This window comes from Glycine soja, chromosome 12, assembly GCF_004193775.1.
Source record: "Glycine soja cultivar W05 chromosome 12, ASM419377v2, whole genome shotgun sequence".
NCBI lineage: Eukaryota > Viridiplantae > Streptophyta > Magnoliopsida > Fabales > Fabaceae > Glycine > Glycine soja.
The window spans coordinates 37441337-37453899 of NC_041013.1; positions in this window are offsets into that span (position 1 = coordinate 37441337).

Here is a 12563-nt window from a genome sequence, read left to right on the forward strand (position 1 = left end):
AAAAAGAGAACCAACAAATGGAAAATACCATGTGTCGGCAATGGAGGACAGTTATCTCTCGGGGTTCTGACAAACAGAATTCACAATCTCCACCAGATTCATGGCCATCACCATCACTAGCATTCCCGATGCCGCCGTATATCTGCAGTTCATACCTCCTCTTCCCACTGACCCAGAGAAACTGTTTCGTTACTTGGACCTAGTACTCACCCCTCTCCCTCTTTCAAAAACCAGCCAAGGTAATTTGAGAAGATGGGTTCCCCTCATTCTCATAACGGTTTAAATGTTTCAGCCTCAGCCTTCGGCAAAAGGGGATAAACTTCTGCATCACCTTCTTTGGTCAGTCCTGTCTCCTCTAACATTGAGATTTCAAAGTAGTTCCAGAAGGTTGTCTGAATTTCTGTCAAAGACCTTGCTGAAAAGGCATTGAGATTTGTTTGAGCGACCTTTTCTCTACTTCTATTAGCTTACCATCTAAAGTTTCCTCGGCAAAAAACATCACTGTAATACTGTTGCAGGACGCAGAACACGCGTTAAGCATTAAAATACATGAAAGAACAAAGCACAGGTATAAAAGGTACGCTGTATACACAAGAAGTATCACATTTATTTTAGAATGAGAACTATCTCATACACTCATGTTATATGAAAAGCATAAACACAAAAATAATGAAGGGTGGCGTCTGAGAACATAATAGATTATTGATCAAGCAAAGTATACTATATAAGAAAAATTTCCTAACCATGTTTAAAACATTCAATAGCTGGTGGTGTCTCTATAACAAATCTCACACTGTTGGCCATGGCAAAAATGTTTTATTGATAAAATCATGGTATCTCCTCATCCAGAATCAAGGCCTAATTCCCTGTTGCACATAGATCCATTCAACATCTTTCAATAGATATTTTTCCATACATACAGGACTAAAGATTAAACCTCTGATGACATTCTTAAATATTAAGCATGGCACATTATTTTAGTACATTCTTAATTTTTATCATAAACAACGTGGGAAGATATCACGCTCTAGTTTCGATCGACCTTACTAAAGATTTTAATGTTTGAAATACGTGTAGAAAATTTTCGCACAGCAGAAGCTCAGGAGTAGTATAATTAGAAATCCAATTAAATACTTTAGCAAGTAGCAAGTGGAACCGGAAGAGAGGCAGAAGCCGGGGACTCTATCCATTTTAATTATTAAAAGAAAATACATATCAGTCCACCAATTACATTAATGCAAAGTGTATGGAGGCACTCATGCTTGGGGTGACATTATAATTTTGACCAATTGCATATGTCCCACTAAGAAATACATTCTTGACTCAAACCACAATTTATATATGTTTTGTTATTCTCCGATCCTGGGTTGTTATAGACGCAAATCTTCCTGGGTAGACTTTGTTGCTATTTTAGAATTTGAGTTTATATTCAATGGATTCCTTTTGAAAAACTTGGCGAAAAGTGTGTTACGGCAAAATAGAGGAGGAAGAAAGAAACCAAAAGAGAGAGAAAGGGAGGGTCTTGAAATATTGCATGCACCCATGAAAAGTACGTACAACTTTTACACAAGTTAGTCTGCCTCTCTTCTTGACATATCCTCGATCGTTCTTTGTCACAAACACCGTCATCAAAGTTCTTCACATAAATGTTTGATCCCTCATATTTCATGTAAGGAACAAATCTTGAAATATAAGGGATCAAACATTTAGGAGAAGAATTTGATGATGTTTTTCTTGATGGAATTTTTGGATGGGTCCACGTTCCTTTATTTTTTCCTGTTGTAGTTTTTTAGGGAATTTATTTTCTGAATTTGGTCCATTTTCATCCCACGTTCAATCCTTATCTCTGTAACATTCAGTAACAAACTCACGTCCTTATTCTCAAACTCACGTTCTGATCAAGATTGGTTGAGTTCTGTGATGGACAGACTAAATAGGATGAGGTGCTCTTAATTTTGTATCACCAAGTCTATTTCTCTATTAAAAAAAAATAAACCATCTATTTTGAGTGAGTAAGGGTCTATAAAAACAAAGCTGACTTCGGGTTCGTGTTTGCGCTGTTTCGTGTTTGATCTGCAATGGGTGGAGGTACGCTTGTGCTGTTTGATTTGAATGTCATTTAAATTCATTCACATGTTTAGATCAGTATGTATATCTATTACATTTGGTATCAAAGCAATGTATGCCTTTTCCTTGCTTCTGTTTTGGAACTATATGTCAGTAATGCTATTGATAACTGCTAAATAATTTTATTTTGATAGTAGAAAATTAGTCAAATATTGGCCTGAAATTAATTATTTAGCAGTTATTTGTGATTAAAAGTTAGAAAATTAATTAAATTGAATTTTTAGTTGCAGATATAAAAATTGGAGGTGTAACAAGCAAAAATGACAGAAAAATTGAAGAAAAGAAGAAAATTTGAAGAAGGCCCAGTCCAATACGCGCGTTCAGCGCGCGTCACGGGCTAAGCGGGCCAGGAAGTACACGCGCTAAATGCAGGGTGTCGCGCTAAGCGCGCCTACGAAGGCCCAAAGCCCACTTCAGCAACTATAAATAGAGAGCCAGTCCAAGTGACAGAACACACCACAACAGAACCCCCTCTCCTAGGGGTTTCATTTACTCCCTTTCTTTCTTTCACCCATCTTCTCATTGTAAAACCCTCAATGGCCATGAGTGGCTAAACCCTTAGTTATGGCTGGCAGGCCTAAAAAGTCAATGATGTATGATGACCTCTTCACTATTTATCAATGCAATACCAGGTTTTTCTTTCCTATTTTCTTTCTTATTTATCCTGTATCTCAGTTTTTATTTTCTGTTAGGGTTTAGTCCACTCGGGAGAGGGTAACGCTTAATAGAACAATCAAAGAAAAGAAATCATAGGGTTAGCATTGCTAGGCATAGAATGATAACCCAATGCCCATGCTTTAACAAACATCTAGAATTTAATCTTAATGCACCTTAGTTATTGAGTCTTTGCAAAGGCCATTTGGAAGATAGGTAATTAAGGTAGGCTTGTCATCATGAGGCATCAGGGGCAAGTAAATAAATAGATGTGAGTAGGATAGAATCACTTGAATTGGTAAAGAAAAAATCATAAACTCATGCATCCTAGGCAGACAAGGCAAGTCAGTTCCTAACACTATCTTATCTTGAATTTATCTTTTTTTATCTAAATCTTTTATCTTTTTTATCTTCTAATTTTATCTTTAACTCTTTTATCTTTTTATTTATCTTTTAATTTTATCTTTACATCTTTTATCCTTTCTTTATCTTATCTTCTGTCTTTCTTTATCTGTTATTTTAAAATTTATTATCTTTTGCTTGAAAAATTGAATTTGCATTAATCTAAGTACAAACAAAGTTCTTGTGGATTCGACACTCGGACTTCCGAGTACTTTACTACTTATGACAATTTGGTGCACTTTCCAACGAGTTAACAACTATTCTATTCAATATGGGTATTTTGTTTTGATGGCTTTTAATTCAAACTAATATGAGAAATTTGAAGTGTGTGTGTGTGTGTGTGTGTGTGTGTGTGTGTGTGTGTGTGTGTGTGTGTGTTAATTTTGGTATTTAAGCATGCAATATTAAGCTAAATAATTTATGCACATTAAATTTAATGGTTAAGAGCTTATATGGTTTCAACTATTGGATAATCGTATGCATATATTATTTATTTACTTTTGAAGTTTTGTGTGTATGATTTTATACATGCGAAGTTATCTTGAATATTTTTATGCAATGTTATTCAATTTATTTATATTATTTAGAATATTATGCAAATATTTAGCTCTTTATTAAGAATTAATGTTAGGTGATTAATATGATTTAATTAATTAGAGAATAGCCACAACATCTTTAATTGATTAGGTTTATATATTAAGTGTAAAAATCACATTTAAAAACATTGGTTGTGGTTAATCATATTTAATGTGATAAAATATACCCACATGAATTTTGTTATGTTCGTATGATTAATTAGGATAAAATATCAGGTTATATTTCTTAATTTACCCACAAGAATTGAGAAAAAGGAACATAATTTGATAGTTATATCATAAGTATGAATCTAATTGAGTAGAACTTTGGCAGTTGTATGTCATTGGGTTCATAAACTAATACATATTTTACATTGGTAAAACATGACAATTTATTGAGTCTCAAATTATGAGTAATGAGAATGTATCTTGAACTTTGTAGTTAATCAATCTGCAAACATTTCTGATATTAAGTGTGATATTTTTGAATTGAAAGGGAACAATTATAAGGTTTGGAGGGAGAGAATTCTCCTTCATTTAGGTTCGATGGATATTGACTATGCTATTAGGAAAGACGAATCGTCAGGCATGACTGAAACTAGCACTCCAGACGTTGTCGATCTTTATAAAAAGTGGGAGAGATCTAATTGTTTGTCCGTAATGTTCATAAAGACCAATATATCTACTAGTATCCATAGTTCCATCGATCAGCATAAAAAGGTCAAGGATCTTTTGAAGGCCATTGATGATTAGTTTATTACATCTGATAAGGCCCTTGCCAGAACCCTTATAATGCAATTCTCATCCTTAAAGCTCCAAGGGATAAGGGGTGTACGTGATCACATCATGCACATGAGGGATATAGTGGCACAACTAAAAGCCTTGGAGGTTACCATGTCTGATTCTTTCCTAGTACACTATATTTTGTGTACTCTACCCTTGCAATATGCTCCCTTCAAAATCTCTTATAACACACATAAAGACAAATGGTCAATTAATGAATTGATGACCATGTGTGTTCAAGAAAAGGAAAGGTTAATTATGGAAGAGGGCGAAAGGGTGAACTTAACCATTCATGGAAAGAAGAAAGGGGATCAACCCAAAAACAAGGGCAAGAATCCTGCTCAGCCAGTCATAAAGAAAGAGTCCAAGTGTTTCTTTTGCAAGAAGAAAGGACACATGAAGAAAGATTGCTTAAAGTTTAAGAGCTAGATGGACAAGAAAGATACTCCATTTACTTTTGTTTGTTATGAATCTAATATGGTTAGTATTAATCATAACACATGGTGGATTGATTCTGGTTCTACAATCCACGTTTCTAATGCCTTGCAGGGTATGGAAAACTAAGGAGGCCAATGGGAAGTGAGCAGCACATCTATTCAGGAGGCAAGATGAGCTCACATGTGGAGTCCATTGGGACGTGCAATTTGGTTTTAAGCAGCGATTTCATTTTACGTTTAGAAAAGACTTTTTATGTTCCAAGTTTTCCTAAGAATTTGATTTCTGTATTGAGACTTGCGCCATTGGGTTTTTCTTTTAATTTTTTGGATTCCGATTTTAGTTTAATTAATAAATCTAGAATTATTGGTTCCGGTGCGTTACTAGATGGTCTTTACTATATTGAATTGCAAAAAGATGTTGCTTATAATTCTATGCATGTTGCCGCGGGGTTAAACGATGTGTTGTGAATGAGGAATCCTCTATGTTGTGGCACCATAGATTAGGACACATCTCTATCAAGGGAATTAAGAGATTGGTAAATGAAGGAGTACTTAGTACTCTGGAGTTTGCTAATTTTGAGACTTGTGTGGATTGCATTAAGGGTAAGCAAACTAACAAGTCTAAAAAGGGTGCAAAGAGGAGCTCAAACCTATTAGAAATCATACATACAAATACTTGTTATGAATGCAAGTAGGTCGAAATACTTTATCACCTTTATAGAAGATTATTTATGATATATGTATCTCTACTTACTTCATACTAAGGATGAATCTTTGGATGCCTTTAAAGTTTTTAAGGCTGAAGTCGAGAAATAGTGTGGAAAGCAAATTAAGATCATGAGATCTGATCTAGGTGGAGAGTACTATGGTAGATACATGGAGAATGGAGAAGCACCTGGTCTGTTTGCGAAGTTTCTTCAGGAACATGGGATTGTTGCCCAATACACTATGCATGGTTCTCCGTATTAGAATGGTGTGACAGAAAGAAGAAACCAAACTTTAATGGACATGGTAAGAAGTATGAGAAGTAATAGAAAGCTTCCTCAAGTTTTGTGGATTGAAGCATTAAAGACGACTGTGTATATATTAAACTAAGTCCCAACCAAGGTTGTCTTAAAGACACCTTTCGAGTTATTCAAAGGTTGAAAATCGAGTTTGCGACATATACGCGTTTGGGGATGTCCATCTGAAGTGAGAATTTATAACCCATAAGAGAAGAAACTAGACCCAAAGACTATTAGTGGGTATTTCATTGGATATGCTGAAAAGTCCAAAGGGTATAGATTCTATTGTCCATCACATAGCACTAGGATTGAGGAATCAAGAAACACAAAATTTCTTGAGAATGACTTGATTAGTGGGAGTGATCAATTTCAGGACATTGTTTTTGAAAAGGATCACTATGAAGCTCAACCCTCTAGCTCAAGTGACAGATTGATTGTCATTCACACTCCTCAAGTACAAACGGGTGTTAGACAACCAATGATTGAAAATCCACAAATTATTGAAAACAATCATACAGATCAAGTTATTGATGAGGAATATCAAGATAATGTTGAACAACCTATTGAACAACCAGTTGAGCAACAAGTTCCTCAAGAAAATGATGAGGTAACATTAAGAAGATCTACTAGAGTCAAAAGGTCAACGATTCCTAGTGATTATGTAGTGTAGTTGCAAGAATCGGACTACAACATTGGAGCTGCAAATGATCTTTAAACATTTTCACGAGCCATGAGTTCTAAAGAATCAAACTTGTGGTACAATGCCATGAAAGATGAGATGGATTCTATGGCATTTAACCAAGTCTGGGATCTTGTACAGTTGCCTAGTGGTGTAAAAACCATTGGATGTAGATGGGCTTTTAAAACCAATTGTTGCCAAAGGATTCACTCAAAGAGAAGGAATTGATTACACAAATACTTTTTCTCCTGTATCTAAGAAAGATTCCTTTCGAGTAATTATGGCATTAGTAGCTCATTTTGACTTTGAGTTACATCAAATGGATGTGAAAATGACATTCCTTAATGGTCATCCAGAGGAAGAGGTTTACATGAAACAACCTAAAGGATTCTCCTCTACTAAAGGTGAACACTTAGTTTGCAAGCTTAATAAATCAATCTATGGTTAGGAAAGGATATTCCCAAAACAAAATATTAAAGGAAAGAAGGCAAATTCCAAAAGTTCCTCTCCTGACTCAACTCATAAGTTTTGCTACAAATGAACTGCAAAAAGAATTTGCTATAGGGAGGGATATTTTGAAACAGAAATTAAAGAAGAAAAAATGAAAAATGATGAGAATAAGTAACAAAGACTCCTCCTGAGTACTGCCACAATTCCTAGACCTAAAATGGCTAACACCCTATACGTGTAAACACTAGCATTGATCCTTTCTCTAATAATCTATGTTTCTTTCAACAGTAACACACAAAAAATAGGCATAAACAATGAACAAAACATGCATCCAGATCCAAAACAAACACTAACCTTTCGAGAGTGGCCACCTAGAACGAGGTTGGTCGTGAGTGGGAGCGAGACTGGCCACGAGCACTCAAGTGAAAAGGGTTTGTGGAACACGAATAGTAATTCATACACGTCTTATTTTTTCCTTTCTTTGTTTGTTTGCTTCTTGGTATCAATTGGTGTTCAGAAAATGATGATTCTGAATTTGGAAAGGTTCAGATCAAAAGGAAGCAATTCTGGAGTTGAGAAAATTTGCAGCGACGGCTAAAAACACTTTCGTAGTTCTTTATCGGTAACATCATCAAGAGTTTCAATAGAAGATGAGACATATAAGAAAATTTGCAGCGACAGCTAAAATAGGGAGGCAGTTATCAGTGGCAGTGAGTACTGTTCGTGTTCCACAAACCCTTTTCACTTGAGTGGGAGCGAGACTGGCCACAAGCACTCAAGTGAAAAGGGTTTGTGGAACACGAACAATACTCACTGCCACTGATAACTGCCTCCCTATCATGGTGCCACCCGCGAATGGCGGAGTTGAGACAGAGCAATCGGGTGAAAAGGGTTTGCAAAAGCTCACAAAAATAAGAAACGAAGCAAAACACATACCTTGCGTTGATGTCGGACTCCAACGAAGGATGCTCCACTTCGCGACAGTCACAAACCCCAATGACAGTCACGAACAACAAAGATGGTAACGAGGAGATGGCGGTCACAAGTCACAAACAGCGGTCACAGGGTCTTACGGGTGAAAGGGAGAAGAGGAAGGTTGTTTGCGATACTAGGAGCGCGAGTGGAAAACAGCTTTTAAGTAAATAATTTGAGTTAACATCGGTTTTTTAAAGAAAACTGATGTTAACCTCAATTCATTAACATCGGTTTTCTTTAAAAAAAACCGATGTTAACTCAAATTATTTACGAAAATTGGCACCTTGCTTTTGTTAACATCGGTTTTTTCAATAACCAATGTTAATCGTGCGATGTTAAATGTATAAATTCTAGTAAAATTTAACACCAATTCCTTAGATGATAAATCCTCTTTTCACCTACTGTGAACAATAATCCCTTGAGTGAGCAAGATTAGTCAAAAGTCATAAGCATTAAGAGAAGAAAATTCACATGGAAGCATACAATATATTTGTATCCCTAGGCTCAAGAGTTTTAAAGTTTATTTAACTGAAAGAGTCTAAATTCCAATAAATTCAATAATTAAATAAAAAAAATAAGAGAAGGATTTAGAAAGGAAATAAAGGAGAAAATAGAACATGTGTGCATAGCATATATACGATACAACAATTTGTTAGGTTCTGTAAAACTAACTGTCAAATTCAAAAGTGTATAGATCAGACCAGATCAGCTATGGTGAAGAAAAAAAAAATTGAATTTGATTCTACTAGAAATTTCTTTTTAGTTAACTTAACTGTTATAATTTGTACTTAATAAAAATTGTTATAAGAACAGTTGTTGTTGCAAATCTAAGATATATGTACACATTCATTGTAATCCATACGCATTCTGTTTTGGCCTTTCGCTCTTTCTTTCTTTCTTTCTTTTTTCCTTTCTTGGTATCAATTGGTGTTCAGAAAATGATGATTCTGAAATTGGAAAGGTTCAGATCAAAGAGAAGCAATTTTGGAGTTGAGAAAATTTGCAACGACGACTAAAAACACTCTCGTAGCTCTTTATCAGTAACATCATCATAAAACTTTTATGTAAAGAACATTGATGATGATGTTACTGATAAATAACTACGAGATCTGTTTAGTTCATGTGGCACAATAACGATCACCTGTAAGTACCTTTCTTGGCTGCATGCAAGACCAGTAAGGTCCTGATGTTGTTGTGCTTTGTTGAAATTCCTACTAGCTTCTGGATTGGTTGGGTTAAAGAGTAAATCATGAACTTTTTGTAGCACTATTCAATTATTTTCTTCTTTTCATTTTTTGTCTCGCATCTTTTGGTATTGATTAAGTCAGTCTGTGGTGAAATATGTATTCAATTTTGAAGGAATTTCTTTTTCTTTACTCGTTCGTATCTTATGTTGTATTGAGAATTTTGTGAAATCTTGTAAGTTGTCAACAAAGAATTTTCCAGGTTTCAATACAAGACTGGAATACATTTGTTTTGTTTCCACCTTTGTATGTTTGATAATGTATATTTAATTTTACCGATTATCATACAACATGTTATCTGCAGAGGTTTTACTTGATTTATGATAATTTCCAACAAGTCATATTATGTTAAACCAGCAATTGAAAGGAACTAATTATAAGTAACCTTAAATCCATGTATTATGCAATTCCTAACAAATTTCTTTAATTTAATTAATTTAACCCTAATTCCTTAGATGATAAATCCTTTCTCCCCTACTGTGAACAATAATCCCTTAAGTGAGCAAGATTAGTCAAAAGTCATAAGCATTAAGAGAAGAAAATTCACATGGAAGCATACAATATATTTGTATCCCTAGGCTCAAGAGTTTTAAAGTTTATTGAACTGAAAGAGTCTAAATTCCAATAAATTCAATAATTAAATAAAAAAAAATAAGAGAAGGATTTAGAAAGGAAATAAAGGAGAAAATAGAACCTGTGTGCATAGCATATATATGATACAACAATTTGTTAGGTTCTGTAAAACTAACTATCAAATTCAAAAATGTAAAGATTAGACCAGATCAGCTATGGTGAAGAAAAAAAAACTGAATTTGATTCAACTAGAAATTTCTTTTTAGTTAACTTAAATGTTATAATTTGTACTTAATAAAAACTGTTATAAGAACAGTTGTTGTTGCAAATCTAAGATATATGTACACATTCATTGTTATCCATACGCATTTTGTTTTGGCCTTTCCTTCTTTTTTTCTTTCTTTCTTTTTTTCTTTCCTGGTATCAATTGGTGTTTAGAAAATGATGATTCTGAAATTGGAAAGGTTCAGATCAAAGGGAAGCAATTGTGGAGTTGAGAAAATTTGCAGCGACGACTAAAAACACTCTCATAGCTCTTTATCGGTAACATCATCATCAAACTTTTATGTAAAGAACATTGATGATGATGTTAATGATAAATAACTACGAGATCTGTTTAGTTCATGTGGCACAATAAAGATCACTTGTAAGTACCTTTCTTGGTTGCATGCAAGACTAGTAGGGTCCTGATGTTGTTGTGCTTTGTTGAAATTCCTACTAGCTTCTGGATTGGTAGGATTAGAGAGTAAATCATGAACTTCCTGTAGCACTTTTCAATTATTTTCTTCTTTTCATTTTGTGTCTCACATCTTTTTGTATTGATTAAGTCAGTCTATGGTGAAATATGTATTTAATTTTGAAGGAATTTCTTTTTCTTTACTCGTTCGTATCTTATGTTGTATTGAGAATTTTGTGTAATCTTGTAAGTTGTCAACGAAGAATTTTCCAGGTTTCAATACAAGACTGGAATACATTTGTTTTGTTTCCACCTTTGTATGTTTGATCATGTATGCTTAATTTTACCGATTATCATACATCATGTTATCTGCAGAGGTTTTACTTGATTTATGATAATTTCTAGCAAATCATATTATATTAAACTGGCAATGGAAAGGAACTAATTATAAGTAACATTAAATTCATGTATTATGCAATTCCTAACCAATTTCTTTAATTTAATTAATTTAACCCTAATTCCTTAGATGATAAATCCTTTTTCCCCTACTGTGAACAATAATCCCTTAAGTGAGCAAGATTAGTCAAAAGTCATAAGCATTAAGAGAAGAAAATTCACATGGAAGCATACAATATATTTGTATCCCTAGGCTCAAGAGTTTTAAAGTTTATTGAACTGAAAGAGTCTAAATTCCAATAAATTCAATAATTAAATAAAAAAATAAGAGAAGGATTTAGAAAAGAAATAAAAGAGAAAATAGAACCTGAGTGCATAGCATATATACGATACAACAATTTGTTAGGTTCTGTAAAACTAACTGTCAAATTCAAAAATGTACAGATCAGACTGAATCAGCTATGGTGAAGAAGAAAAAACTGAATTTGATTCTACTAGAAAATTCTTTTTAGTTAACTTAACTGTTATAATTTATACTTAATAAAAACGGTTATAAGAACAGTTGTTGTTGCAAATTTAAGATATACGTACACATTCATTGTAATCCATACGCATTCTATTTTGGCCTTTCTTTCTTTCTTTCTTTCTTTTTTTTCTTTCTTGGTATCAATTGGTGTTCAGAAAATGATGATTCTGAAATTGGAAAGGTTCAGATCAAAGGGAAGCAATTCTGGAGTTGAGAAATTTTGCAGCGACGGCAAAAAACACGCTTGTAACTCTTTATTAGTAACATCATCATCAAACTTTTATGTAAAGAACATTGATGATGATGATGTTACTGATAAATAACTACGAGATCTGTTTAGTTCATATGGCACAATAACGATCACCTGTAAGTACCTTTCTTGGCTGCATGCAAGACCAGTAGGGTCCTGATGTTGTTGTGCTTTGTTGAAATTCCTACTAGCTTCTGGATTGGTTGGGTTAAAGAGTAGATCATGAACTTCTTATTGCACTTTTCAATTATTTTCTTCCTTTCATTTTGTTTCTCACATCTTTCTATATTGATTAAGTCAGTCTGTGGTGAAATATGTATTCAATTTTGAAGGAATTTCTTTCTCTTTGGTTGTGGATGAAGCGAAAATACATAATTCTTTGCATGATGATATCGGGTCCAAGACAGCCAAGGAATGATATTGACGTCTATCTGACTCCGTTAATTGAAGAGTTGACAACATTATGGGAAGACGGGGTTGATGTCTAGTGTGGTAATCTGCAGCAGACGTTTAGGTTGCGTGCAATGGTTTTCTATACCATAAATGACTATCTAGCATATGGCAATTTAAGTGGTTATAGTGTGAAAGGTCATCACGCATGTCCTATATGTGAGAAAAATACTACATTCTTACAACTAAAACATGGCAATAAGACAATATACACAAGGCACCGAAGATTTTTGAACCAATATCATCCATATCGATGATTGAAGAAAGTTTTTAATGGATCTCAGGAAAATGAAAGTGCGCTGAAACCATTAGATGGCAAAGAAGTTTATGATCGAGTGAAGGACATCATAACTATCTTTGGA